Here is a 7264-nt window from a genome sequence, read left to right on the forward strand (position 1 = left end):
GCCACATGACATTCTACAAAACATGGCACGTTATGTCTGAATGGAGGAAGAGATCATCTTAACTCTTGACAGAAACAAGACAGAAATTACAGCGAAATAAACCTGCTAATGTTTTTAACATCCATCGTGATGTTTCATGGAATGTTATCGCAAGTGGAAAGTCATGTAACATCTTAAAAGAAGTCGCATAATATCACTCAATGGACACAGTCATCTCGCAATTGTGTTTTATTGAAATTTCGAGTTCAAGTTAATGCTGTTTTCACTTCTCCCTCTGTCCTAAGGGTCTCTGCCTATCACAGACAAATTTTACATAGTGGCCAAAAGTGGAATTACATCATCCAGGTCTGTTATGTGATGCCCACTGGCCCACAAAAACTTTTCCCCATTGACTTACATTAGAAAAGGGATATCTGTAAATAAAAAAATATTGTTTTTGTGAGCATCAAAACTCCCATGAAATGGTTCATGTCACTATCTAAATTTAAGCCAGACAATTTGATTACATTTGGAAAGTCTAAAAGAGCCATAAGATTACATTTTTTAGACAGCCATTCAAGCTAGCAAGGTGCTAAACTAGAAGTCAGTCACTCCATCAGCAGAAGTTACCCTTTCAACTGCTGTAAGCATGCATGCCTAGATAATATTTCATACCCCGAAAAAGTGCTTTTTTTTGTATCATGCACCAATAAGATGCTCACATAGGAATGGACAAGGCCCGTCTTCATGGCTGTATCCAGACTTTCTTTAAAGCACAGCAAAAACATCAACACTTCCAGCCAAGATGAGCCGCGTTCTTTAAAATAAAAGCACCATGGTTTCCGCTTTGATATATTTAATTATGTAAATGTTTCTATTAACTTTACTCATTCATTCAGTCATTTTCCGTAACTACTTGTCCTCGCAAGGGTTGCGGGGGGGCTGGAGCCAATCCCAGCTTTCATCGGGCAGAAGGCGGTGTATACCCTGGACAGGTCACCAGACTATACAAGCAGGGCCGACTTGTATAGACAGACAACCTCTCACACCTAAGGGCAATTTAAAGTCACCAATCAACCAGAGAGAACCCACACAGACACAGGGAGAACACGCAACTCCGCACAGAAGGGCCCCTGCCCACGGACTGAACCCCGTTCCAACCCGGGATCAAACCTGGGACCCTCTTGCTGTGAGGCAATAGTGCTCACCATGATGCCACCGTGCCGCCCCTTAATCTTTGCTATAACAGTGTGTTATTTATACTTTATATTTTAATTATACTTATATTTATACTTTTAAACATTATACTTAAACTAGTATTTTATTGTAACAGCAGTTTATATAACTTTATTTTATGACAGTAACTACTTTATTTGTAACTGTAGTTCATTCCTTTTTTATTTTTTGGAATTTCAAGTGGTGTAGAGGATATTTCAAAATATTGAGATATGTATTACATAATGAAGCCTAAAAATATAGTAATATTATTTTACAGCCATATCGCCCAGCCCTACTGTTAAATGAACTGACCACATTCAGACACTCTGAACTTTCCTGCTGTGCCACAGTTAGGAAACATACAACACCTATATACAGTTTATTATATGAATTATGGGCAGATGACATGATACTTTAATGAAAACTAAGGAGATGTGGAAGAAATATTTCATTTATTGGCCTCACACAGCCTTTACTCTTGGACCACACAATAGTTCACATTTTTAACAACACTATTAAAAAAAAAATAATAATATATTTCAAAAATATATATTGTGGATTGTTATAACCTATATGCCTAGCTCACAAGGTTTCGGGATTTTAATCAGAGTACAAGTAGTTGAGGCTTAAGTTATTGAAAAATTGTCTCTGTTTGACAACATACAAGGAACCTTCAGCTGTTATCACAGCAACAATCAAGCTGCTGAGATATGGACAATGCCCCACAGCAGGTTAGTTGCAGATACCCAGTTGTTTTTCTTGGAAAGGAAAACACTGCAGCAACACTGACTGTCTGTTGTGGACATTAAATGGGAAAAATCTAAATCTGCAGTTTGCGTTGCTCTTCTTACAGGTCACATGCACTCATTAATAGATTAGCCTTTTTCAGCAGGGCATGCAGTCTGTTATGTTGCTGTCCTCTCATTCTCATCTATTTATTTTTTTCTTTTAACCAGATGTTATGCATTATCATGTTATTATGATCAGATTTGTGTGCAATTGTTTTCTTTTATATAGTTGGCCAGTATTATCAAGATTACTAATAACATGGCTCTGTGTAATTATGTAGTAATGTAGTCTTTTTTTCTTACTGTTTGAATAATTCTACTTGAAATGTAAACCCTATACAATCTAATGAAACAATACTGAAATATGACCATATCAAAACGTTGATGAACTGACAGACTGTGAAGTCAACCCTTTTTGGTTTTTTTTCGTTTGTTGTTTTACACATTTCACCATGCAAATACACTCTTTTATGGTGCTTCCTGACAAATTTTCACTATGTAACCAAGTTAACTGTGTCATTTACCTGCCTCCTGAAGATCATCACGAAGCTTCTTAATAAACTAAACATATGAGCCATCACACGGGATTATGACACAAAGCGCCAGTGACTCCCCGGACCAAATGTCCACAGAAAGGTGCGAGTATGGAGCACTAAACAAGCTCCTGCTGCGGTTTTCTGTCTATTCCTGTTTCAGATAGCTTACCTCTGGTCCTACAGAGGCTGTTCGACAGCATCCACGCAGTCTGACTCCAAATATATGTCTTTGGTTCAACATGAAACCAAGAATCTCTTCTTCCCAGGGTTATCTTGATGTGTTTCCCCCTCTCCTCCTCTACTTCCTAAATCTGTCCCACTCAGTCCCGCTCTCCTGTTGAGTACTCGATAAACAGCCGCTTATAGTTTGGGACAGATATTCAGATGTTGGGCCTGATATCTCCAACTACCCCCACTGCACCACGCAGAATGGGGCGGGTCAGACATGGGTGGGATCAGATGTTAGATGGGCGTGGTATATGAATATTGGAATTGGAACCTCACTAGCACCATCAGCTGGGCGGCTCCAAGAAGTACAAATATACGTCTGTAATAACAGACACTTGTATTTCTAACAAAATAACAATATAAATAAATAATAATATTTAACAATTATATATATGTTTTCTTGTAATATAATTTTCTACATATCTTGCCAAGCTGCCTTTTCTCCCATGTTTCTTTTTTAAAAATACTCCCAACTACCAACTCCAATAGTACTGTAGCACAATCCTCACAAATCTCTCTCTTTAACAGCATAATGATATTTTTTTAACTTTAAATAATGATGGCACATACATGTTGATTATTATTATTATTATTATGATTGATGATTATTATTATTTTGCTGTATTTTTCCCTTTTTTCCGACACCATGACCCCTTCTGCTGAGGCACGGCTTTTCTATGACAGAAAAGCACTTATCAACATCAGGAAAAGTTGTGTGGGTTTTGGACTGAGCAGACTGTGAGAGGATCCTCAAGACCAGACCAGACCAGAGAGGAGAAATGAAACCGTAAGTTTAATATAGCAGGATCAAGGACAAAAGTAATTTAGTTTTTAAACTTTAAAAGTGACGAATAAATCGACCTTCTACCTTGTACCTTCTCTGTGGCCAAAGCCCGGCGCAAATTCTGCCGCACATGGGCAGTTAAAGGGCGCCTAAGGTGCTGTTACAGAGGAGCTGCAGGGTCTTTTCCATCTCCTGTTATTAAGGATGACAAGGTGAGCAACTAAAATTACTAGAAGCAATCATTTAACACTGAGGCATAGCAGATCTGGCCATAAAAAACTTTCACCCTCTAAGCTATATGTCCATGCTAAATTTAGCCATGTTCACTGTAAGCTAGCAGTACATGGTGCCTAGGCTCACCATGGCTAATATTAGCAAAGATGTTGTTACCATGTATTAGAATTAGGGTGTCAACGCTATAATTTTTTCTACACGTAAACGGGACTTCTAACCGACGTGTACCCGGTTACACGATATATGAACTTTTTCTATCGCAGTTGCGCTTATATAACCACTAGATGGTTCTGTCTCCATTCAAATACCTCCTAATCTCATTAAATCAAAGCCATTCCAGTAGTTAGTTATTGCACAAAACGTTTATTCAGCTTAACAGAACTTAAAAAGTAGGCAATCCATCTCACCATTTAAGGCTTAGACCTACTTATGACAGAAAGTAAAATGAGTTGAAAATAAAATCATCAATTTTGACAGACAAGAAAACGTACAAGTGAAAGCTGGAAAAGGTTTAACCTTCTTTTTCAATCATTGTTTTAACTATTGCTCACTTTTGTACAATATATTTTTTTAAGCTCCGCTTGTTCATCGCTTGTTGCTTGTTGTCCATGCGGCCCCGAGTCAACTTGAAGTGACGCGACACTGGCTGTGGCTGCGTTTTTTTTTTAATATCAACGTAACATTGCCACCTGTGCATCTATTATGTATGCGGATAACTGCATTAGTGGGAACATTTAAGTGTATTGTTAGTTAATGTTATTATCTTAAGCGTTCAGGCAACATTATCACCCCTAAAAATACTATTGCAGTGTTTCCTCTAGGATTTTTTCAGCAGCGGGGAAGGCTATCCGGGGAGCTGTGGCGGCGTAAACAAATGACACTTGACTGCAGATTTTAGTTTTATGCCCAGCATAATGCCCCTTTTTATTGAATGGTTGGCATGAAAATCGCTTTTAAAGGCTGAATGTAAAAATACATCATGGCGTGTATATGGCTTAATGCTATCAGTTAGTTTACTCACGTTAGCGACACTGAGTTGAGTTGGCACCGGCCCAATTAACTTAAGCTACGTAACCTTAGCTGGCCATCAATATTTTGCGAATGTTTATTTAACTAATAAAATCTATTTCTAAATCTATTTCTAAAATCTCTATTCACCCTAAGTTTTCTTAAGCTAATAAGTCTACCTTTTCTCCGGTAAGTTGCACGCTATTTTCAAGCCGACACTCCTCTGACTCTCCGACCTGATGCCTGGATGTCTGGATGCGAGTAGCTAAATAACGTCGGCACCGGTTGGTTCTGTTGGGGGGTGGGAGGGGGCGGTGGTATCTACCCCAAAGAGTAGATACGGAGCAAGATAGTTATCTGCCTCAGCACTCGCGACACCCAACGCAGTGCAGGACTGTGCTGTGATGCGGTGGTGGTATATTTGAAATTAAAAAAAAAAAAAAAAACGACATTTGAAGGAGCGGGTAGGATTTAGGAGTGGCAGGCCGCCACTCCTAAAACTAAATGAGTGTAGAGGAAACACTGTATTGGTGAGAAATGAACGAGGAGGAGGAGAGATAAAATGACGGTAAACGGTTACTGATTTTTCTGAACGGTTATGATTTGTTATCCGTGGTACCCGTTTACACGCAGTAGATGTTGACATCCCTAATTAGAATTGTTTTTAGGCTTAAAACAGAGCCTTCAAAAGGCAACATTGTTAATGTAAGATGCTCACAAAAAGTTGGTAACTTTTATGGGAATTAACAGGAATTTATGGGAATAAACAGGAAGAAACGTGGAATTTAGTAAATTGAAGGTTGGCCTTTAACAGGGATTTTAAATATAGTTGGGGAAAATATATATTAGCATAATCTTGACTAAAACAAGCAGATTTCATGCAAGTATACTTGAGAATAGAGTGGTGAAGTAATGAGTCCTAAAACGTGGAAGTCCATTAGCCTTTTAGCAACTCCAGTTCCCTCATCTTAAAGTCTATGGATTTTTTTTAATGAGTTTTAGGTAAAATGCCTTATATAATGTCTGTGGTTTATAAGCTGTTGGCTCTTTTCATTTTAAATTTTGAATGGGACTTTTTAAATATATATATATTCACAAAATTCCCAGCTTAACTTCCCATGGAAAGTTTCTGAATAATTTCCGAAATTTTCCGCCTCTTTGCAACCCCACTCACCATTACTCTCAAAGGGTTTTAGAATAGAATACAATAGAATATGTTTAAGTGTCATTAGGCCAATTTGTAAACTCAAAGAGATGAGAATATTTTAATTTAAGATTACAGTGATCAGTTAAGCAAAAGGTAATTAAAATACAAACATATGGTTCTATTTGTCACTTTTTTTTCTATCAAGACTCAATTCTAGCAAAGCTAGTTTAAGGTTGCCAGTTTGACTGAGTGCTGCTGCTGGCAACCAACATACTGAGACACCCAGTGCTTGAGGTCTCTAGTACAATAATGCAATGTATGTGCAATATTGTGTCAGGTGTAACTGGGATTATGTGAGGTGGTACATCTGATGTTGTTTTTGTTTAGACTTATGTGTTTTGGTGTGATTTTGTTTTTATTGTAACGGTGGAGCCATTATCTGTGCAGTGTTACGATCAAGACAAATTTCTCTATGAGGACAATTAAGTATATCGTATGTGTTTGGTGGTTAAGGTAGGGAGTGCTTGTTATCTATGAAGGGGGAAGGTGCTACAAAACTGAAAAGGCATTTTGGATACAACATAAGATGGAGACATGCCAAATGGGCCTTAGGGTATTATAGCTATTATATGTCATTATCTGCATGGGAAATAAAAGTGTGTTGTGCTCTCTTCACAGCAACCAATTCTGTTAATTTGATTTCTCCGGTCGAGATTACGATATGATTCCCTGATGAGTTGTATGTATATGTGTCTGTGTGTGTGTGTGTGTGTGTGTGTGTGTGTGTGAAGAGAGGTAGATATACTATTATCTGATAATCATGTAATATTAAAACCCCTGTCGTTATACTGTCAATTAGCTGCTGTTGCTAATAAGCTAAGCTACTACGAGAGCAATGCTCGTGCACCGGCGCTGTTCGCTTCGAGCACTCAAGTCATCTGTGTGAGTGAGCCAGTGAGTGGGAGTCAATGCTCGGGTACACTTGGCCGCTGCTCGCTGTCGTTAGTCACTTCTATGCATGCTCTATGAGCCAGTAGATCCAGGTTATTTACACTTTTCTAAACCCGGAAAAAGAGTTTTCTCTGCTTCATGCGCCACTGAGCAGCTCTCATAGGAATGAATGAGGCCCCGCCCCACGGCTGTATCCAGACTTACTTATAATTCATCCATGGTTTTTTCACAGTAATGGTGGAACGTGGAGCATCTCAGTAGTTCCCGGAAGTAGCATTGATTGCTAGCAGCACAGTGGAGTTATAGCAGAGAAGACTATTTCTGATGGGCTTTGAAAGGGTAGGATGTCTTCGTTTTTATATTATCAGCATATCTTAGCTAAATTAACATT

The sequence above is a fragment of the Plectropomus leopardus genome, unplaced genomic scaffold (genome assembly GCF_026936395.1).
Source record: "Plectropomus leopardus strain MGB_pleo_1.0 unplaced genomic scaffold, ASM2693639v1 Contig26, whole genome shotgun sequence".
Classification (NCBI taxonomy): Eukaryota; Metazoa; Chordata; class Actinopteri; order Perciformes; family Serranidae; genus Plectropomus; species Plectropomus leopardus.